Raw genomic sequence first — 24,712 nt, forward strand, 5'->3', positions numbered from 1 at the left:
CATTTTGAAAAAGGAAAAATGGTGATAACATGATGAAAAGGAGTAGGTGGAGCATGGGTCTTACGAAAGTACATCTGGCATGGGTGACACTTTTGGACAGTGAGGATGTAGTCGTGAAATATGGTGGGACAAAAGTAACCAGCACACATGATCTTTTGTGTGGTGGCATAGCTAGATAAATGACTGCCGCATGCCCTTGAATGGAATTCACTTAAGAGTTTCTCGACCTCCTCATGACTGAGGCACCTTCAAAAATCTGTATCGATACCACAACGATAAAGGGTGTCATTGATTATAATGTAATGTTTGGCTTGATTTTAGATACATCTCTGGTTAGAGCGTGAGGTATCAAACCAAAAATTCTAGGTTTGGAGATATATGATAATGTCTCCATACCATGGGTCATATGAAGAGATCAAAGACAACAACTTATCCGGAATAAAATCACTAGATGTTGGTTTAGTCTCAACAATGGGAAGGCCACAAATTAGCTCATAAAAAACTATGAATTTCTTTGACTTGGATTTGATGAATTCCAAATCGAACTCTTGTAGGATGAAAACCCACTTAGAGTACTTTCCCCTTAGAAACTATTTTAATAAGATGTATGTTATGGGGTTTCAATCTAAAACAACCATAGTTTTGGGGAGAAATATGTAATGGTGAAATCTTTGGACAAATTTTGTACTTGACTTCAATATCATTGAGATTCTGACTCAAGTAATAAATAGGATGTTTAGTTCCTACATCATCCTTATGAATGAATACCATAGGAATGGTAGTAGCTACAATAGAGAGGTAAAGGAAATAAGCACGTTGGTAATCTGGGGGATATAACAAGGATGCTTGAATCAATACATCTTTCAATGCATCAAACACCTTTTGAGTAGCATCGTCCCAATGGAAGGGAACCCATTTCTTTAACAAGTGAGTAAACCCTTTGGTCAATTTGGCGTAGTTGGGAACGAAGCTTTGAAGAAAGTTAGCCTTTCCTTGGAGTCATTGAAGCTGAAGGAGGGGAGAAGGAGCAAGCAGATCAATGATCACCTAGACTTTCAATGAGTCAATACGAATTCCATGTTTTGATATAAGAAAACTGAGAAGTCAACCGAAACTTACAAAAAATACACACTTGTGCGGATTGAGTCGAATGTTATAATGTCTACATCGTAAAAATATGGCCCTAAGGTGCATCAGGAGATCAACTCGATGTTTTTAATGAGCAGGAAAATCATTCGAATAGGGTTGCACAATATGTTTGATGTCATGGAAGGCATAATTCATTTCCCTCTAAAACGTAGCCCCAACATTCTTTAATTTGAAAGGGTGTTTCTGACATACAAATGTGCCTCAGGTACAAATGAATGTGGTTTTATGTTGGTCTTCAGAGAGTATCTTGATTTGATTATAGTTGGAGAAACCGTCCACAAATGAAAATATTTAACAACCGGTGCAATCATCAACAATCTGATCGATGAATGGGGTGGGATAATGGTCCTTTAGAAAAGTACGAATTATGTCCTGATAATTGACACACACATGATTTGTTCCCTGTTTCTTCATGACAGGAACAATGTTAGACACCCAATCAGTTAAAGGTACAAGATATATTAAACCGGCATGTACAATTTTTCAACTTCAAATTTAATAGCGACAACCTTCTTGGGATGGACTAGATGGACGCCTTGTCATACTCTATTGGCATTAGGATACACCTTAATTTCATGCACAATGATGTTCGGATTGATACCTGACATTTCTTCATAAGACTAGGAAAAGAATCTCTAAATTCTTGGAATAGGGATTTATAAGTCTTAACCTCATCGGGAGAGCAAGATGCATTGACATGTAGATTTTCGGCAATGTCGGGTTTAATCAAAATGTCAAGAGGGATATTCTCCTTAATGTTTGAAAAGTTCTTCTCAGAATCGACATGGTAGATGGATGTGGAATTTGTAAACAACTAAACTCTTAGACTGATAAAGTTCACTAAGATTATTCTCGAAGGAATATGGGAAGGAGGAATGATGACGATGGTCGTCCCATGGTGCATCATCCAACATCATGATCTCCATGATGCTCTCATCAATAGGAAACATACGAGATAAAGGATCAGACGATGTACCATAATCTAAAGAATGATCAACCCAATTGATTGAAGAGGAAGAATTAGAATAAGCCACGCAGGCCGAACATATGGCTTCATAGTCAATCTCAATGGGGCTGAGCGGCATAAGGTCACCAAATCTGTCGATGTTAGATTGATCTAGCACTACCCATGGATCAGCTGGAGTATTAAAATAAGATATCATATTAATATCGGAAAGCAAAGTAGATTTGTTAGGAAGTGGAGGAGGAGGAAGCAAAAAGGTTCCCATGAGAGAGGAATCCATAATTAGTCCAACCCCAATATGCCCATATGGGTGAGGGGTTTCCCCCATGAGAGGGATGCTTCCAGTACCTAAAGAATCAGTGGCAAAGAAAGTGATTTTATTAATGGATACTATACCACCTTTGTGAGGGAAAAGAGATCAATCTAAAATATGTCGAAACAACTGCAGCCATGGCATAAATTAACGTACAACCTAGTAAAAGGTTATAATATAGAGGTCCATCGATAACTTTGACTTATTTTGATACGGTCTTACCACCTAATTCTACCTCTAGTGAATTCAAAATCCCACACGGTGTATAGCTTCTTTCATCAAAATCCTTCAAAGTGGTCGGTGACTAGCTTAATTAGGGAGAACCATTATCCTACTAGCAAGACATGGACATAATACATGTTGAGGCTCCCTTGTCCACAATGGAATGATGGATATTCTTACCATGAACAACAACCTCGATAATTAAAGCTAATTGAGCCCGAAGTCAAGGTGTATATTTCTCATGGTCAAAAACTACTAGGTTGGAATTTGAGGGATCAATACATCCAATTGCTGAAAACAGAGCCTTCTTTTGGGCGGGGAAATTTTGAAACACCTCAAGATTCGACATAGCTGATGGAGCTCGAGCTAGATACTCAAATATGTTATAATTTTGAGCAGCTCTTGTTGAGGGTTGAATGTCAATTTATGGATAACACCCTTGGGAGGCTTAATCGTTAGTTCAATAGGCATGCCATTTGAAGTAGGATCCAATGGAGATGAAGTGGAACTGGTAGGTTGATCAGTAGCCTGACTGTTTGAAGGATTCACATTACCATAGTCTTTATTTCAGGTGGCCACCATAAAATTATTTTTGGGTTGAGCAGAGGAAATAATTAAAACTGAGTTAGAGGAAGCAAGATCCCGAGCAAACATATTGGTCTCTTAATTCAAAAATAGGTCTGTCAACATAGCCGGAGTAGCAAAGGATTTAAGGAATTGATTCACTTTCGCATGGTGTGGACAATCACTAGTCAAATGCTCCTTATTATAAATAAAACATGGGTAATGAGGTTTCCACTTTTCTTCAGAAGACTGATTACTTTGTTTATCCTATGGAGTGTTATCTTTCTTTTTCTTACCTTTTCCTTTCTTCTTACTTCTGGGTTGTTGAGTGAATGATTGAATAACATTGATATTAGAAGTAGAAGCCATGAGAGTCGAAGGAGGGCATTGAGCAGTCACATCAAGAGTTGAAACACATGGTTTACTCATCGACTGCTGGTTGGTAGAACAAATCATGCCATCTGCAACACATGATTCTTTACCAGGAGTTTGAGGAACAATATCGAAAGGTCGCGAATCATTTGGTATATTATCATAAAGCGTGCCAGATTGGGTATAGATGAGATCCAAATACTGGGCATGATAAATTACCTACTCTTCGATCACAACTTCGCCTTTGGCAATTTCTTCTCTGATAGATGGAAACAAAGACACAATGAACCATTCAGCTAACAATTGGTTAGTAACAAGTGTTTTAACCAAATGACAATGATGCCATGACTCATGAATGTGATTAGAGATGTGAGTGGCATTAGATTGTTTGAAATTGGTTAAAATTTCAGTTCTGCTCTCATATCTTATGGGTAACTGGAAATGTGTTAGGAATGTGGTAGCCAAGGCACTGAAGTTATCAAACAAAGCTCGAGGTAATTCAATATACCATTTTGTTTCTATACCAGTGAATGTACACTAGAAAAGACACAAATGAACAGAGTCATCATTGAAGGAGTTTGAAGAACACCACAAATGATAAGTCATCATGTGCATGGATGGGTCTTCTCCAGGATTTCCATTGAATTTGGGAATATCACTAGATAAATTTGTAGGAATAAATATCCACCAAGGAGAATGACCAATAGGAGTATTGGTGAGCCTAGTCAAATCTGATAATTCGTGAGTTACTACAAATGGTAACTTCCTGTTGAGGTCTGGTGGAGGATACCCTCGATAATATGGGATAGCTTGAGCAACAAGCACTTATGTCCTTGGATAGGGAGGATTTTGATAACCAATATACACATAGCCCTGTTGTGTAGCTCCAGGATAACCTTGTAAAGGATGAAATGACTAAGTTTAGACTTGCTAACCATAAGGAATTTGATGGATACCTTGGTACAACAGATATTATTTCCTTGTGGGATTTTACATCATCCCAACAAAAGGCTGGTTAGGTTTTTCATGTGCCATACCATATACGTTCTGAACCATTTGAGTTTGAGGAATGACATGTCCAAACTGTTGTGATTGTAAGTTACCTTGAAAAGGTTGGGTGTACATGGCTTGATATGTGCCATATACTGGCGAAATTGGTTGAGTTAGAGGTACAACATGTAAATGTTGGCTCACATTCATTTGAGCTTGAACGGGTTGAGATATAGGTTGTTGATCATGAATCTGAGATGTAGGTGAAATGGGTTGAGAAACTAGAGATGAAGTCACAATTGAACTAGGTTGTACGGGCATGGTAGGTTTCCAAACATTAGCAACCAAACTGCAATGTGGAGGACTCATATGAGGTTGAGCACTAACTTGAGGAGATGTAAATGTCCCTACAACAAGTTCCCCCCTTGCCAGAAGAGAAGGATAGCACAGAGGCAACTGCCCCCCAAGAGGAGGGTTCCCAATAGGAAGTGGAATGGGTTGTTGTAGGTGTCCATACCCACTAACATAAGGACTAGTCTATTGTTGAACTATAGGAGTGGATGAAGGGATAGGAGTAGACTGTGCAACACTCATCAAAGAAGTTCCATATGGAATTCCAGATGTAGATGGAATGGGAGAGGTCCATGGACTAGATGCTGCATTGGAGAAGGTACCATACAAATATTGGTAACCAGGCGGGATGGACATGCCACCATACAAATGTGTCTCTAGCGACATTACAAACATGGATGAGGTTGCAACCTAGGTTGTCTTAGTTATGGTAGTAGATACAGGATCAGAACCCATAGAAGATATAGTCATGGAAATTTGTCCCAAATAATATTTCCAAGGGAAAATCAAAGGTGAGTTGAAGGGAAAAGAACCAAACAAAGCAATCTAAGATGGAGTATGAGGAGAAGGAAAAGGACGGGCCTAATAAAAATGATCCCATAATTGAATAGGAGAGGAGGTTTGAGGCTCTTCCCGTGGAATCTCTTTGATACTCACAAGACCAGGTGGAAATGGTTCACCATTGGGTCCAAGATATATAGTTTGGGGTTGTGTCTGAGATAGAGGAAGAGAAGTGGAAGTTCATAAAGCAATAGGTGTAGATAATTGAGGTACCTCAGGTTGTATAACCTCAGGTTAAGTTGTCTCTAATTCAGTATATTCAGGTTTAATAACCTCAGGTAATGAGATTTCAGGTGCTTCAATTTCGACTATGTCATATTCACCAACAAATGGAGAGGTAATATCGGTCTCCATACTCACATGAAAAGATGATTATGGTGGATATATCTCATATGGAGGACCAGAAGTAATAGCTCCTGAAGTACTAGATTCAATAATCTATGTTTTCTTATGCTTCTAACGATGGCCAAGAGTTGGCTCTGGTGGAAGAGGAGGCTTATTTTTCATTCTACATGAACAATATAGGGTAGGGTGTTATTCTTACACAGGATTAATAAATTTTAACAACTAAAACAAAAAATAAATCAAAGAGGGTAAACTAGGAATAAAGGTTTAACAAGGAACTTTTAACTTCAATATACAACCTTGGAGAACCAAGGATTTACGTATGGGCAGTCAATCTCCCTGAATGTTGTGTCTGATGTATCACAGCATACAAGGCAGTCGACTCGGTTACCTATGGTGAGGATAGAAACCTATGGTGTAATTCCAAAATATACTCGATGGTACGTGGAAGTTAAGTCCATGTTAGTGATGTTTAATGCATAACCATATGATGAGAGCATTCCCATATACTTTTCATGCAAGGAGAAACATCCAATATACCCAGAGGTACATGGAGAATGGCCTGATACACTCACGTACGTGGAACGATATATCACCACCAAAATGAAATGTTGGAAAGAAACAACAACTCCCATGTTTATAGATGTTGAAACACATCTCTAGCCTAAACCTCTAGACTTTTGTGTTAATGTTAGAAATTCTCCTTAATATTGATTAAGTAAATTTTAAAGTGAATCTTGAATTTAAGTTTTAGTTTTCAAGGCTCACCACGAATTTCACTTGAATATCCTAAAATGCAAGCTAGCATGATGAAATGAAACTTTTTTTTCAATGAAAATCTATGTATGGGGTGGGGGGGGGGGAAGAGAATAAATAATATGCATCATACAAGATGCAACAAATAAAATTGTTAACCAATTCCCCTAATACAGTTGTTCCTAATTAAAATTTCACTCACAAAACCCTAGATGCAATGCATGATGCATAATATTTTTCTTTTCAATTCCACTTAATTTTCAGATGAAAACTAAGATGTTTTCTTAATAACCAATAAAAAAAATTATTCAGACTGATGACTGAAACACCAATTGCATCAGGCAACCCAATGATCAAGAAATCAGTTTGCTACTAACCTAATGACAAGAACAAAAAAAATTCTAAACAAATTCTTATCAAAGGCACTCAAAACCAAAAGTAAACAAGATGAAGGATTCTGAAGGACTAAGACACACTAAGGGAAATAAGAAGGACTAACTGGAATCAATTTAATCAAAGAGAAAAGCATAAAATGGATTTTTTTTGCATGAAACAAGGGTCGGCGCGGGAGTAGATAGGCTACCAGTGCTTTGCAAAGTAGGTGTAGAGAAGGCCACGGAGCGCTGCAATGCTATGTCAGCAGACAAAGAGGAGTGTTGATTTCTGACAAAAGATAAAATGTAGCTCAATGAAAGGTCTTCCTAGGGTCAATTGAGAATGAGTGAGGCACTAGAGGTTTGTTCAAGACTGTAACAAGGGCTAAGGTCAAGGAAAAAACTAAGGGAATGAATCAATCCCAAGTAGAGTCACCAATTTGTTATGCGGAATTTATGATTGCAGACAGAAGTATCTTCCCTAGACCTAGTGGCCTGATCTAGAACAACAAAAAGAAAAGAATATAAATTTCCCCTTAGAGAAATTGGAGAATGGAAAGATTCTTACTTGTGATTTGTCACAAGATCTTCTCTCCTCTTGGCTTGTGATCTCTAATCGTAGCTCTACTCACTATAATTAGAACCTACACATACAATGAACACAAACCAAAGTTCTAAGAAATCTATCTAGCATTATCTAATCACTTTATTCAATGGATCAACATAACATTTAAATATATGAATGTAAACATAACATAACACATATAGGAAAATGGTATACTCTTTGTATTAATATGAAAAGGAGAGAGTTTACAACCAAAAATGGAAGCTGATCTTGTAGAGATCTCCCCAAGTTGACTTGTCCTTCCTTGTCACAAAGCACACCTCAATGTCACCCTAATGCATGGAGATGATAACTCTCTTAGGTTCAAAGAAACAACATGAGGGTATGATTAGTCTCCAAAAGCCAACCCTGATGTTGTAGATGGTTGTAGATTTATAGGAGAGTGTGGTAGTTTAGGAATTCTTATCCATTTACTAATATAGGCTTGAGATCCACTCTTTATGGGAGGATGAGCTCAAGGGATAAGAGGTGAAATATCCAAGGTAGGATCAAATAGAATTCAAAGTTCTTATCTAAGGTAAATGGTTTTAAAAAATCTTGGAAGCTTCTGAAAGAGGAATCTTTGGGATTATTTTATTTTTCCCAAATTTCTAAAATCAGCACACCCCTAGCAAGGGACAACCTACTGCTGATCAACGCTATATTGAAAATGTATCAAGAAAATCTAGTTTTGACTTTTCCTTGGTCAAAATAGATTAAGATTTGAATTTCTATTTCAGCAGAATACTTGGAGGTAGTTAGTTTAGTTGACATGGCTCTTGTCACTCAGTCAACTCAGTAAATCCGAGTTGGAGACACTTGAGTTCTGTTATACATGATTGATTTCTAATTTGTAGCAATCTATTTTAGTTAATTTGAGTTATTGTCAGTTTAACTAATTCTAATTGTCATAAGAACTAATGGAGGTCAAGTTGTGGATGTGTAACTTCAACCACACTTAGTGATTAACCAGTTAACTGATCAATCAACCCAAAATAATTATTGCATGCAAATAATTCGAGTTACCCAATTGAGATGGAGATTCCAAGGTAGTGTATTATCAGTTGTAGCATATTCCCATGTGTACAAGTAGTGCATGCAGTTAGGATTTACCTAAGGCTATTGCGCAATTCCTTGATGTGAAATTCCTAAGAACATAGGGGAAATTTCCCAAGGGAAAAGCACAAGAAAAAGGATCTTGGGAAGGCTTGAAATTGGCTAAATTTTGGGCCAAGGTGAGTTAGTCAGGTAGAGGGATAGACTATACTATTTCAGGTTGTGCTCAGGCTTGAGAAAGCATTATATTTCTTATCTATTCTCTGATTAATGCAATACAGATAGTAAGTGGTTTTGTGTAGTTGCTTCCCCTAGATAAATATTTGTATATTTGTGATGTTTCCTTTTGCATGTCAATGATTCTTGTTTTACATGGTTAATTAACTTCTACATATTAGTAGAGTAGATTCAAGTCTTGTGATTTAGAAAATTTCATGAGTAATATTGAATCTACACATTAATTTCTACATGGTAACGAAGTTGGAATCACTGTAGAGAAGAGATTTTGATGTTGTCATTGCAGGAGATTTGAATTTAAAGATCAATGTTGTAGGTTTTCTTCAACTTTGAGAAGATGTCTTTCAATGGACTCAGGTTCGAGTATGCCTTGGAAGGCACCACAAACGTTTTTGCATGGAAGGACCAGATGGAGGCAGTATTGGATGATAATGGACTGCTAGAATACATCAAGACAGATGTAGCAAAACCCCAAGCATATGATGCTTAGAATCTCTCTCAGTGGAAGAAGGATGTGGCCAAAGTAAGGAGAATCATATTAGAGGTAGTTTGAGATCATATTCTCCTGAATCTCCATAGAAAAGAGACTTTGTTTGCGATGTGGAAATCACTAACTGAGTTATTCGAGAACAATAGTAACCACAAGAAGTTGGAACTCAAGGACAAGCTTCAAAGTATCAAGATGAAAAAGAATGACACAATTTTTTAGTGCTTGAGTAGGATTACACAGTTTCATGATGAACTTGGCAGGGTCAGTGTGACTGTCCCTGAAGAAAAATTGGTAGCTCTTGCCCTTTTGGGCCTTCCCAAGAGTTGTAATAGATATCAAGATTCAGTAAATGGTAGAGAAAAACTACCAAGTTGGGAGTGGTTATGGTTTAATCTAGTGCAGGAAGAAATAAGGTGGAACACCAAAGATGGGACCTCATCCAAGGGTGAGGATGAGGAGAACTGTGCCTTGGATGGAAATACAAAGAAAGGGAAAGGGAAGAAATCCCAATCCAAAGTAGACTTGAGTCAAGGGGGTAAGAATAAATACTTGTTCAGAATCAAGTGCTTTCATTGTCATGACTTCAGGCACTATGCAACAAAGTGTCCACACAAGAAAGAAAGAAAGAATACCACAGAAGGAGAAACACATGAAGCCTTGTCTTCATTGTTCGAACTTGATTTTACCCTCGTTGCATGCATGGCAAGCACAATGATGGGTAATGTGTGGTATCTCAACAGTGGTGCCTCATTCCACATGATGGGCAACATAAAAAAATTCAGTGACTTGGAGAAGAAGTATCTTCAGATGTGCATAGAGATGGGAGATGATGGAAGGTATGCCGCAACTCGTATTGGTACAATTACTTTTTAGAGGGAGTCTGGTTTTCCTCTCGGGCTCAAGGATGTGATGTTTGTATCAGGTTTGAAGAAGAATCTAGTTTCCGTAGCTATGTTTGAAGACCCTAGCTACGATGTGATATTCAACAAAGGGAAGGATTTCCTGAGACATATTTCCACGTGAAAAATGAAGAAAATTGGGGTTCGAGTGAAGAAACTCTATAAACTAGATATGGAAGACTATGTAGTATTGAGTATAAAATCAGAGAAGGCACGGAGCCGATATGTCAGCGAATTATGGCATAGAAAACTTTCCCATTTGCATTATGGTTCTTTTAAGATCATGCAATAAATTTCTACAGGCCTCCCAAAAGGAGCACTAGAGTAGCAAGACACATGAAAATGGTGCACGTTGGGGAAGTACACAAAATCCACCTTCAATGATCAAGACAACAAGGCACATACAGTCTATGAAAGGATCCACTTTGATTTCTGTGGACCTTTCTTGACAGCCTTCACTGCCAAGCATAGGTATTATGCTATATTCCGAAGATGATTCCTCATGAAAGTGTTGGATCTATTTCATGCAGAAGAAAGAGAATATATTCTCCAAATTTGTTGAGCTTAAAGCACTTGTTGTGAAAGAAACTGACAAGAAAGTGAAGGCTCTCAAGAGTGATAACGGTGGTGAGTATGTGTCGAACGAATTTAAAAATTTATGTCCAAAGGAAAGCATTTGATGGGAGTTGACAACACCCCATAAACGACAACAAAATGGGGTGGCAAAGAGGAATAAAAAAAGTATTATGGGAGAAACATGAGAAATTTTACATGACCAAAGCCTACCTATACACTTGTGGGCCAAAGCATGCAAAACAAAAATATATTTGTAGAATAAGAGTCCTCACAAGATTCTTGGCATGATTACACTAGAAGAAGATTTTTAAGGGAAGAAACTAGAAGTGTCACACTTTAGGATATTTGGATCGTCAATTTATTGTCATTTTTCCAAGGAAGCAAGGAAAAATCTAGAGTCGACAACAGAGTTGGGCATATTTGTGGGGTACACAGACATGCCTCACAACTATCAGGGGTAATTTCCATCTCCTAGATGATAGTGGTCAGGAGAGATGTGAAATTTTATGAGGATAAGGAAATGAGGTGTTCTCTTGAGAGGGAGCTTCAGTTGTAGCTTGGTCAAGATATTTTGGCTCCAAAGGAAGAACCTCAGGAAGTTTTGGGGAAGCCACAAGCAGAGGAGCAGAGAGTGGAGACATCCACTCAAGCAGAGAAATCTAGAGAAGGAAGGAAGTGAAGCAGGGAAGCTAGCATATTATTGCAGCATGCTAGAGAGAATGTGGGAGCACCCACATCATAGCGCAGGAAGAAGAGGTCATAGTTCAATAAACTAGCTACATGGCTCTGATGAGTGAGTTGGTAGATACAACACCATCCTCATTCGAGGAAGTTAGAGAGAAACCATTATGGGTTGCTTCTATGGTAGAGGTTCCGTTGTCAGAACTAATGTTTGGGAAGTTGTCCCAAGACCTACATGAAATCATTGGTCAGTTCAAGATGGCTTTACAAGGTAAATCATGTAGCAAATGGTAGCATAGAGAAAGACCAGATTTGTGGCCTAGGGTTTATCTCGGGTGGAGGGAATTGACTATGAGGAGACCTTTGCTCCAGTAGCAAGTTACTCATCCATTAAGTCAATTCTAGCACTGTCACCGCAGATGGGGTGGATGATCCACTAGATGGATGTGAAGACAACTTTCCTTAATGGAGTTATTGAGGAGGAGGTGTATATTGAGCAGATAAATGGGTTTGAGACCTTTGACAAAGATTCACATGTGTGCAGACTCAAGCGAGCCTTGTATGGACTGAAGCAAGCACCTTGTGCTTGGTATACCATATTGATAGCTATCTCATTGGTTTGGGATTCACCAAAAGTGAAGTAGATGCAAACCTTATCACATTGTGGTAGAAGGTAAATTATTGATTATTGTGTTATATGTTGATGACTTGATCCTTACTGGTGATGAGAAATTGATTATATATTGCAAGAGGACCTTTCAAGAGAGTTCGAGATGAAGGACATGGACCTCATGCACTACTTCCTTGGATTGGAAGTATGGAAAATAGATGGGGAACTGTTTGTTTCGTAAGGAAAGTATTCCAACAAGATACTTCATAGGTTTGACATGGACAGGTGAAAACCCATTGAGACTCCTCTAGTAGAAAATGGAGGAAAGAGGATGCTACTCGAGTTGAAGTAGTGGAGGCTACCATTTACAGGCATCTTGTGGGTTCACTTATGTATTTGGTGAACACACAAGTAGACATGTGTTATATAGTTAACTAGATTATTCAAGCAATGGTTAAGCCAACCAAATTGTATTGCAAGGAAACAAAGCATGTACTGAGATACCTCAAAGGCACTACTCAGTTTGGTCTTTGGTATAGACGGACAAAGGGAGTGAAGCTGCAATGATTCAAAAATGTAGATTGGGCAGGGATTCCATCAGACAGGAAGAGAACATCAGGAGGAAATTTCAGTATTGGGTCAACAATGATTTCTTGGTACAACAGGAAGCAGAGATCTATGGCACTCATCTCAGCAGAAGCAGAGTACATGGCTGCAAGTCAAGAAACATGTGAGGCTATCTATATGAGGAATATTCTTGTTGGGTTATTTGGTTAGAATATGGATCCTACAATGTTTTACTGTGACAATCAAAGTTGTATCAAACTCTTTGAGAATCCAGTATTTCATGATCGATCCAAGCATATCGACATTTGGTATCACCATCTACGAGATTGTGTGCAGAGGCAAATTATGTTGTTGCAATACATTCTGACAGAGGAACAAAATGCATATATTTTGACAAAGGCCTTGTCAAGAGGAAATTTAGAGTTCCATAAAAGTAGGATTGGGTTATCTGATAATCCTTGTATTTCTGAGAGGGAGTGTTGAAAATGCAACAATAAAATCTAGTTTTGAATTTTCCTTGGCTAAACTAGATTAAAATTAAAATTTCTATTTTAGAAGAATACTTGGAGGTATTTAACTGAGGTGACATGCATCTTATGATCCAGGTTGATGTTGGTGGCCACCCACCTATCCCATTTTGACCTCCACAACTATCTCTTTCAGTTTTTCAATTTCCGTAATTGTAGCACAATTTACTATTTTTAGCAGTTTTTCGGGTCCTAAACTTCCGGAGCCATTTTGAGGCCCTAAATGACGTTTTTTTGGGAAATATAGGGACCGATGTTCCTCTTCACAAAGTTGTAGTGCTCGGATAGATCTTTCTAACGAGCTATTGTACGAGCCAAATGAAGATCGGGTGCCAAAGTTACAACCCCGGGAGGTTGATGTACCAACTGACCCAAAATGGGGCCCACAATTTGACGTTTCATATTCTAGGGTTAGGTTTTGGGATGTTAAAGGGTTTCCTTTGTTTCTCAACAATAAATAGGTCTTCGAGCCTAATTGTAACATAGTTCAGAGGCATGTAGCCGCCACATCTCTTCTCAAAGATAAGTTACCATCGCCCTAGCTGGTTTATTTCCATTTCCGTTGGTAAGCATATTTCAGTATTTTACATTAATAAAATGAAGTATTATTTCCGCTGCATCTTTGTGTATATGGTTATCTCTGTATTTTTTATGTTCCTGTTTAAATCCAGATCAGTGGTATCAGAGCGGTTTGCTTTTTCTCTGTTTTTCTTTACATGTCCCCAATGAAGTCGGGATATAAGGAGTTAGGGCTTGAAATGGTTGAACCTTTGCAAAACCAGCCTTGCAAATCCCGACGGCCTCCCATGGCAGATGAGAAGAAAGATAAGGGGGCAGGAGATCCTATCAAAATCTTGCTTGAAGAAGCCCTCGAGCGACAAAGGAACGCAATGATGGACATCTTTGCCTAGATCCTTCAGCGGCTACCCAGAGGCGACGCATCGGCTTCCAAAAGCTACTCTAGAAATGCGAAACCGTTTAAGGTACAAGTTAATTTTGAAATCCCCATACTCGAGGGTCAAATAGATGTAGATGTCATAGATAAATGGTTAAATCTGCTAGATGGGTACTTTTCTGTTCATGAATTTTTGAGTCGATAAAAGATTATTTTTGCTCTTATCAAAGTAGCCCCCCACGTCAAGGACTGGTGGGAAACCTTCTGTGAGCAGAAGGATGAAAGTACGGGCTCACTATTTTCAGCTACACCCACTTGGGATTCATTCTGGGATGCCATCAAGGAGCAGTACTACCCTGTCAAAAGCTATGAGGACAAATACATCAATTGGACCACACTGCAGTAGGGAAGGGACCGATATGTGCCAGAGTTCACAAACATTTTTCATACCCTTCACACATAGTTGGGTATCAAGGAATCTGAGCTGCATTTGGTACTCAAATACCACAGTTGCCTACAAAGATACATACAGGAAGAGATGGAGTTCCTAAACATCTCATCGCTCGGCATGGCATACCAATATGCTGTCAAAATCGAGCAAAAGTTCAAACAGAAGAAGCGAGACTGTGTATCTGTGAATCCAAAGACCAAAGGAAAAAGCCAAGGTAGGGTGACCCAAGAAAACCCGTTGAAGCCACAAGAAAATAAAACACCACGAAGTCGAAGAAGGACAAAGGAAAGTGGTGTGAGTTCCACAAGAGTCCCATTCATAACACAAGTGAGTCTTAGACCAAGTAGTCGTTGGTCGCCGAGTTGAAGACTTCAGAATCAGATGCATGTTCTGATTCTGAGTCAGAACCTAACAAGGGGAATGGAATAGGGAAGAAGATCATTGTTGCGGAGCCCAACGTCACTATTGTGAAGATTGCACTGAGTGTTCAATGTGTACCGCCCTTGACCATGCTTCCAACCATTACTGGACACATTCTAGATTGCAGAACAACTCACTAGGGACCAAGTTCAGCAGATGGAGGAAATCAACGCAATGGGGACCATTTCTTCCTAAGGGGGGAGGAATGATCTAGGTGGATGATGGTAGCCACCCACCAATCCCATTTGGACCCCTACAACTGTCTCTTTTAATTTTTCAGTTTCCGTAATTGTAGCACAATTTACTATTTTTAGCAGTTTTTCAGGTCTTGAACTTTCAGAGCCGTTTTGAGGCCCTAAACAACGTTTTTTGGGAAATCTTGGTGAAACATGGGTCAATGGACTGATGTTTCTCTTCCCAAAGTTGTAGTGCTCGGATCAATCTTTCTAACGGGCTATTGTACACATCAAACGAAGATCGGGTGCCAAAGTTACGACCCTAGGAAGTTGATGTACCAACTTACCCAAAACGGGCCCACAATTTGGCATTTCATATTCTAGGGTTAGGTTTTGAGATGTTAATGGTTTTCCATTGTTTCTCAATAATAAATAGGCCTTCGAGCCTCATTGTAACACAGTTTAGAGGCATGTAGCGACCACATCTCTTCTCAGAGATAAGCTACTATCGCCCTAGCTGGTTTATTTCCATTTCCGTTTGTAAGTATATTTCAATATTTTACATTAATGAAATGAAGTATTATTTCAGTTGCATCTTTGTGTTATGGTTAAGTCTGTATTTTGTTGTGTTTCTGTTTAAATCTGGATCACCTTGTCACTTATTTAACTTAGTAAATTTGAGTTGGAGACACTTGAATTCAGTTCTACATGATTGATTTCTAATATGTAGCAATATATTTTAGTTAATTTGAGTTATTTTCAGTTTAACTAGTTCTAACTTTAAGAGTAACTAGTGGAGGTCAAGTTGTGGATGTGTAACTTCAACCACACTTAGTGATCGACCAGTTAACTAATCATTCAGACCAAAATAATTTTTGCATGCAAAGAACTCGAGTTACCCAGTTGAGATGGAGATTTCAAGGCAGTGTATTATCAGTTGTAGCATATTCCCATGTGTACAGGTGGTGCATGCAGACAAAGATTGACCTAAGGCTATTGTGCAATTCGTTGGTGCGAAATCCCTAAAAAAAGAGGGGCAATTTCCCAAGGAAATAAGAGCTTGGGAAGGCTTGAAATTGGCTAAGTGTTGGACCAAGATTTGATAATCAAGAAAAGGGATAAACTATATCATTGCAGGGTGTGCTTAGGCTTGAGCAATATTTCCATCCATAAAGTTATGGTAGCTATCCAAGTCTATTAGTATAGTGACATTATTATTTTGTACGTGCCCCATAAATTTGAAGGTTTAATGTTGTGTGATTATGTTTAGTAGTTAGGGCTATGCTGGGTGTTTCTCTTAGGATTTTTTACTTGCATCATAATTTTGCTCATTCTTTTCTTCATTGGAATGATTGATGGAGGTATATAATTATCCTCCTCTCCTAGCTTCACATTATACAATTTTTTGATTTCTACACTTGTGCAATGATAAACACTTATCAAAACAACATCTACACTTCTTTACCCACTTCCTATTTTTATATTGATGTCATTGTTTTTCATTCTCCCTATGGTTGTGTGTTTATAACTTTATTGTTGTGGTACACACACACAGATATATATATATATATATATATATATATATATATATATATATATATATATATATATATATATATCACTGGTAACTGTGTTTTTGGGTATAGTATGAAGTATATGTTTTGTTATGAAATACTTACTTGGCATATTTTGATTACTGTTTATGGTATTTGAAATAAAAATACAAGAAAACACACCCACAAACATACATGTGCAAATTTTTTGATGAGATAACAGTGACATGTACATACAAAATTCAACAACATGACAGGTAATATTATGGTATTCCAAGGGTGTATCTTACAGGACCCAATATTTTTAGTCATTGAATTCCTAATAGGACATCTACTCCAATATACATCATGTAGGACCCAAATTCAAAGATATAATAATGTTTTTGCAACTCTACATTGTGGCATTTTCCCTGTAAGATCAATCATTTTTCCATCTTCCATCATAACCCTTATATTTGTAGCCAATCATACAAACAAGCAACACTTCCAGCCATAACGTTATGGTTGTTATCAAAGTCTATAAGTATGGTGACATTATTCTTTTGCATGTGCCCCCTCAATTTGAAGGTTTAAGATTGTGTGATTATGTTTAGTAGTTAGGGATATGTTGGGTGTTTCTCTTAGGTTTTTGTACTTGCATTGTTATTTTCCTTATTATTTTCTTCATTGGAATCATTCATGGTGGTATTTTGTTCTCCTCCTCTCCTAGCTTCACCATTATAAAAAAAAATTATTGCTACGCTTGCGCATTGGTGAAAACTTACCAACACAATTTCTACACTTCTTTACCCATTTCCTATTTGTATTTTGACGTTAATGTTAATAAATCTCCATATGGTTGTGTGTTTAAAACTTTTTTTTTTGTTAAATAGGTATATTAGTGGTAACTGTGTTCCTGGGTATAGTACAAAGTATATGTTGCTAGTATGAAGTGTTTACTTGGCATATTTTGATTACTGCGTATGTTATTTTAAATAGAAGTACAAGCAAACATGCCTACAACCATACATGTGAAAATTGTTTGATGAAATGATAATGAAACATGTAAACGAAACTTAAAAAATTGTAAGGAAATCTTAAGGTATTCCAAGGAAATCTTGAATTCGTAAGAGGACATCTACTTTGACAAAAATCATGTAGTACCAAAATTCAAAGATATAGTATTGTATTTGCAACTATACATTGTGGAATTTTCCCTATAACATCAATATTTTTTCCATCTTCCATCGTAACCTTTATATTTGTAGCCGATGATACAAATAAGCAATGATTCCATCCATAAATTTATGGTCTCTATCAAAAGTATGGTAACATTATTCTTTTGCACGTGCCCCCTCGTCGCGGTTACAGAGGTATTATTATGGATTGGTGGGGAATGGACGAAATCTTTGTTCTTCTCCCTATTTTTTTTCCGCTCCGATTGCTCATATTCCTCCGGGATGCTTTGTACAAAGTTCATGGATGTGAAACTCCTGTCCGCAATAACTTGTTGCTCTACGTGATCCTGCTCCGTCGTTTTTCCCAAGTGCTTGGGTTTTCTCATCATATTAGAGGTGTTTATTCAAAACTATATGAAGCTTTAAGGTTGTGTGATTATGTTTAGTAGTTAGGGATATGTTTGGTGTTTCTCTTAGAATTTTGCACTTGCCTCAAAATTTCCCTCATTCTTTTCTTCATTGGAATCATTGATGGAGGTATCTAATTTTTCTCCTCTCCTAGCTTCACCGTTATACAACTCTTTAATCACTACAATTTTGCATTGTTGACCACTTATCAACACAATATTTTCACTTTGTTACCCACTTCCTATTTGTATCTTGACGTTGTTGTTTTTCATTCTCCCTATGGCTGTGTGTTTATAACATTATTGTTGTGGTATTTATATATATATATATATATATATATATATATATATATATATATATATATATATATATATCTGTTGATGCCTCGAAAATGACTGCATCAACATCGGGGATAACCACTCGGTTTGGACCTTAAAGGCAACTCCTTTTCCGTTTGGTATGGTGGCTCCGACTGGATATAATGGGACCAGTTTCCCAATGATTGGTAAATGGGATGAATAAATGATTGATTTTCTAATATCTAACGATGATGGATGAATGATCTAATTTAAAAGTAAAATATAAACAACTATTCTATCCCAGGAAATTGCTGCTTTTAGTGTAACTTTGGATGGTCTTCATTCACAAACAGGCATATAGATGACCTATGTTGGTAAGTAAAGATGTTTATTCATATGATAATTACTAAGCCCAAATAGTTGAACAAAGCAATCAAGCAAACATTATTACACTATTTCTCATTTATATCATAGACATATACATGAGTGAAAGGATAACAGTCCTCAGACATCCAATAGTGAAAAGTACAAGGCTTGCTGTTAAAGCACATATATATATTCAATGATAGCAAAATTTAAACGAATGAAAATTCATATAAAAATGATAGAAGAGCATAGATAATAGTACCATATGTTTATTCGAGTCACTCCCAATATCAATTGCATTCACATTCCTTTTTCCAACTTAGAAAACACTTCCACAAGAGGCAATAGTGCACAGATTATCAAAGCTTTCTTTGTCAAAAATCAGAATACTGGCCCAGTCTTTATAAAAAAATAGATCAGAAGCACAATAGTGTGACTTCCTGATTTGAGTTTATAAAAAAACTGAGGACCCTTTCCAATGCATTGAAAGGGCCTATAAATACTAATTAAACTAACTAATTACAAAATAAAACTGCTAATAAATTGGTACAACTATGCTATGAAGATCTCCTCAAAATCGGCTTGTCTTTAGTCGGCAACATGATTCATTGCTTCGAATGATCTCCCTTCGGCTTGAGCTGGCAGATTTCTAACATCGGTTGCAACATTGGGGGGCGGCTTAGGCGAGAATTCAGTTGAGTTGAGTATGTGGCATCTTGTATCTCGGGGATCATACAACTGATAGCATCAGTTAAACACTTGAGCGTGACCCTCTGATTGTATGGATTGATTAGGAAAAACCAAAAGGTATCCCAAGTTAGACTTTGGATGCCAGCGATCAATCTTCCTTTCTTTTCCAGCTCCTGGTTGCATGTCTGTTCCAAGGCTTTGGCTGATGTTAATTTTCCTGGATTACACTGAGAAATCATATTAGACAAATAAAGAGTGTTGTTGACAAATTCAATTAAATTGCTAGTAGATAACCGACATCTCGAGGTTTCTCTTTCTGCCTTCATTAACTGAGTCTGCCACTCTAGGAACAGGATGTCTTTGTGTGCTTCAATAATTTTGGGCAGATCCAAAGCCTGTCCTTCAAGGGAGTCTTGCCAGGCGAGGAAATTGGTTAAGGTTTCATCGGCCTGTTCCAATTCCTGTCTGGCTTCAACTGATTTATCCATTATAGCTGTAGTAATTTCACAAAGAGGTTCAGCCAAAGAAATTTTATGACATAATAGTCTCAGTTGTGTAATCAATGCTTTATTGATTTGTAGAGCTTCTGTTCTGAATTCTGCTATTTGAGGAAGGCTCCTGAACTTTTCCACTTCTTGCGACAGTTGAGCGATTTGCTCATCCTTAGTCTTGCTCATTTGTTCGTTCATTGCCTTTAATTTGGCCACTGCTTCAGACAGTTCCTTCTGTTTCTGCACTGCACTGGAATCTATCCTCTGTTTCTCTTTGTGTAATTGCTCAGTTAATTGGTTGTTGGTCTGCCGCTGTGCTGCTAGCTGTTGTTCCAATTGATCTATTTTCCACTGTGCTTCGGACACCTGTAACTGCAATGAATCAATCATTTGATCTTTTTCCTTGAGGAGACTGCTCACTTCCGAAGCCTTATCCATTGTGGCTGCCGAATATGCTCCGGCATACTGGGAGAGTTTTGTAAGGTCATCGGAAGGGTTCAGTTCCTCCTTCCACACCACGTTAGCCATCTCTGTTTGATCTGGCAAAAGGGAATATTGATCAAGTATTTTCCTTTTCCTCTGTCTTTTCACCACATCCCTGTGTTTAGGGCTGTAAAAGACGTCTAGTGGTGGTATGTATTCTACTTGTAAAACAATTTGATCTGATGGATCTCTGGGGATTATTTCTGCATCCTTACTACTGGGTAGGCCGTTGGTTCCTTCCATCGGAACCGTAGTTGTGGTTGTTTCTTGGCTGACTGTCACTTGAGGCATGCCGAATCCTGGTGGAGTCTCGGGATTATTAATAATGGAGTCAAATTGCTGCCACTCTTGGAGGATTTTTGGATCAATTTGAGTCTCCAAATCAATAACTTCACTGTCATGCTTCTTCCCTTTTTCTTGCTCTTTTTCCTTCTCCTTCCCTTTCTCCTGCTCTGTTTCTTTTTCGGGAATTTCTTTTGTAGCGGGAGGCTCATCAGTACTCTTCTGCCCAGGCTCGCTTGACTTAGTTGTTGGTGTAGTGGCCAACAAGTCCAGAGGCAGAGTTTGCAACCTCTGCTCTCTGAGCCTATTGAATTCCAACAGTTCCTCATCATTATATCTCATTCTAGCCAATGTTTTAACCTGAGACAAGGATTCTGCTGAAGAAAATAAATCATCAAATTGATATTTTTCATGGTCAAACTTGGTGATTTTGGCCTGTTCGAGCACATTGTAGGCAACCTTCCTGGGATCGAATTGCCTACTAGGGATGGTTGCAAGGTTGAGCACATTAATTTTGCCTGCCTCCTTCTCAGCATGTTTCCAATCAAGTATGGTGTAAACACCACATCTTAAAGGGAATATGGGCCACAACTGCTTTTTGGAAGTCCTAAGAGTTTTGGACGTTCCAGCGGTTGTGATTTGGTAGGCTAATTCACGTGCCAATAGTTTATCGGGCACATATAATGGGAGAACATGTGGTTTTGTGGCACTGCCAAACACCCGTATATACGTGAATTTTTCTTCCCCGAACCAATTCCCCACTGCAGTTAAATCAATTTCGGCCTCCTCGAAAATTCTTGGGGCAGGCCTATCAAAGATAGCATAATAAATGGGCAGCATAAAACCATTACATATTTGATATAAGTGGTCTTTGTAATGTGCCTTCCATAACATCTGATGGTAGATGTGAATTGGTTTGGGGTCCTGTGGCGTCCACCTCCACCCGAGTAGCAGGTATTCAGAATTAAAACAAAGCATACCCATGACATAAGCGTTGTAATAGAAGGGAGGGATAGTCCGGGTAGTTTTGCGTGAATTGAATCTAAAATCAAGAATTGCAGAGGCTAATTTATCAGACAATATATTGGCCCAATCCATGATATAACTACTAGTTGCTGCTTCCATTAAAGGAACCATTTCGATATCAAATCTTGCAGAATCATGCATCCCCCATATCCTACACATCATCGCCCCAGCGTAACAGTAAGGAGATGCTAAGGAATCCACAGAGTACTTACCCGATGACTCGTGTTTGTGCTTTGCTGGATTCTGTCTCCACTGTCTAATTGGGGCTGATTCCGTCTCATTTTCATCTGCAAATTTCTTTAGAAAAGCTTTGTTGTATTTCTTCTTCGGCTCGGGCAAATGGTACATTTTTCTCAATTCGTTAGGCTGAAACGAACCGAAAACCCTTCCATCCACTGTGCAAAAAGTCTTGTTAGAAATAGGAATTTGTTCAACCACCCATTTGACCACATCAGTGTAAGGGATAATTTTCTCCTGAGCTGCTATCCTGTGTAGAAACGAGTCGGCCAAACCCTTTAGCAAAGCTTCTGATTTGTTGGTTGAGTCTGCGGTCGCTTCTTCTTCTGTTTCCTCTCGTTCTTCAGCCTCAATCAGATTATAAATGCTTTGCCAACTGGTATTTCCCAGGCCGAGACATGTAGTGTCTGAAATCAAGCCCTTCTTGCTTGGTCCTGGGTCACTGGTGGGCTGGATAGTAACTACAGGGGCTGCTGCCGCAATGGACCTCTTAGATTTCTTCCCCATTTGCTTAAAATTTGAAACTTCGGCGGAATTCTACACAAGGAAGGGAGACTAGCGTGATACAAAGAAACAGATAGCAAGAGCCGATATGAAAGAGTATGAATAAAAAAAATCACGATAAAAATTGCCGCAGATAGAATCTAAGTGGAAAATATTGGCATAACTCCTTCATTAATTGGCCGCTTCATCTGTCAGTGATGATAAGGGAGCTTTGAAATAATCCATCATAATGTATATTGATTCAAGCGTGGCTTATATTTTGGCGGTTAATCGCATTTGATGATTGGCATTGTGAAAAGGAGGATTTACATAATAATCCAAAATATCGTTCAATCACCAAAGGTGATACAATGCATTTCAATCTTTATTATGTTTAGAAATATGCACCCTGATTTAATGTATCGCAATCGGGGCAGGGCTTGGGTTCCTTTATTTGTGCCATTGTGAATCGCCGATCGCCGAAGGTGATACAACTCATCGCATCGGGGGATTTGAGGGTGGCTCAATCAATGCAACACTTACCCATGCCGATTGCGGATAGCGATGCCTTTATCGCATCGGAGGAATCGAGGATGGTTCAATTAACGCAACACTTACCAATGTCGATTGCCAATAGCGATGCCTTTATCGCATCGGAGGAATGGGGAATTCTTTATAGGTGATGTGCTTTGTCTTTCCCCGATATTCGATAGCTATTTCCCTTTTCGGATCGGAATTATTCAATGTACCTTTACTTATGTTCCTTTTGTTATTGCGATATGCGATCTTGCGATCGCTTTATCGCAATAATAAAAGCTTTATCATTTGTTTTTAAAAAGGGACCTTTTCTCATTGTTTTCAAAAGGGAAATAATATTTCAATTAGACTTCTTATGAGGGTTTTTTCCTAATAATAAGTAAATACCAATTTATTCACATATCTAATCTTAAAAGGGACCCATTTCCTATTATGATTTCAAAAGAAAAAATTTATGAAATGGGGGGTTGTTGTACAACACAACAATATCAGTGGTAATTTTGTTTTTAAATCTAGAAAAGAGTATATGTTGATGGTCTAGAGGATTTATTTGGCATATTTTGATTATTGCATATGTTGTTTGAAGTATAAATACATGAAAACACACCTACAACCATACCTGTGCCAACTGTTTGATGAAACGACAATGACAAATGCAAATAAAGCTCAAAATCCTGAAAGGAAATTATATGGTATTCCTAGGGGAGTATCTTATGGTTGCCCAATGTTTGTAGCCATTGAACTCCTAATATGACATCTACTCCAATATAAATCATGTAGAACCCAAATTCAAATATATAATATTGTATTTAAAACTCTACATTGAGGAATTTTCCCTATAACATAAATCCTTTTTCCATCTTCCATCATAACCTTTATATTTGTATCCAATCATACAAACAAGCAACATTTCCATCCATAAAGTTATGGTTGCTATAAAATTCTATAAGTATGGTGACATTATTCTTTTGCATGTGCCCCCTCAATTCAAAGGTTTAAGGTTATGTGATTATGTTTAGTAGTTAGGGATATGTTGGGTTTTTTAGATTTTGTACTTGAATCATAATTTTACTCATTCTTTTATTCATTGTAATCATTGATGGAGGTATGTAATTCTCCTCCTCTCCTAGCTTCACCATTATACAATATTTTGATTGCTACACTTGTGGAATGATGACCACTTATCAACACAATATCTACACTTCTTTACCCACTTACTATTTGTATCTTGACGTTATTGTTTTTCATTCTCCCTATGGTTGTGTGTTTTATAAAAATATTGTTGTGGTGCGCGTGCACGCACACACACACACACAGATATATATATATATATATATATATATATATATATATATATATATATATATATATATATATATATATATATATATATATATATATATATATATATATCAGTGGATATGAATTTTTGGGTCTAGTACAAAGTATATGTTGTTGGTCTGAAGTATTTACTTCACATATTTTGATTACTGCATATTTTATTTGAAATAAAAATGCAAACAAAACTAAAAAAATTGAAAGTAAATCCT

Source organism: Pinus tabuliformis, chromosome 8, assembly GCF_031772625.1.
Source record: "Pinus tabuliformis cultivar Carrire ecotype Pingquan chromosome 8, CPIR1, whole genome shotgun sequence".
Classification (NCBI taxonomy): Eukaryota; Viridiplantae; Streptophyta; class Pinopsida; order Pinales; family Pinaceae; genus Pinus; species Pinus tabuliformis.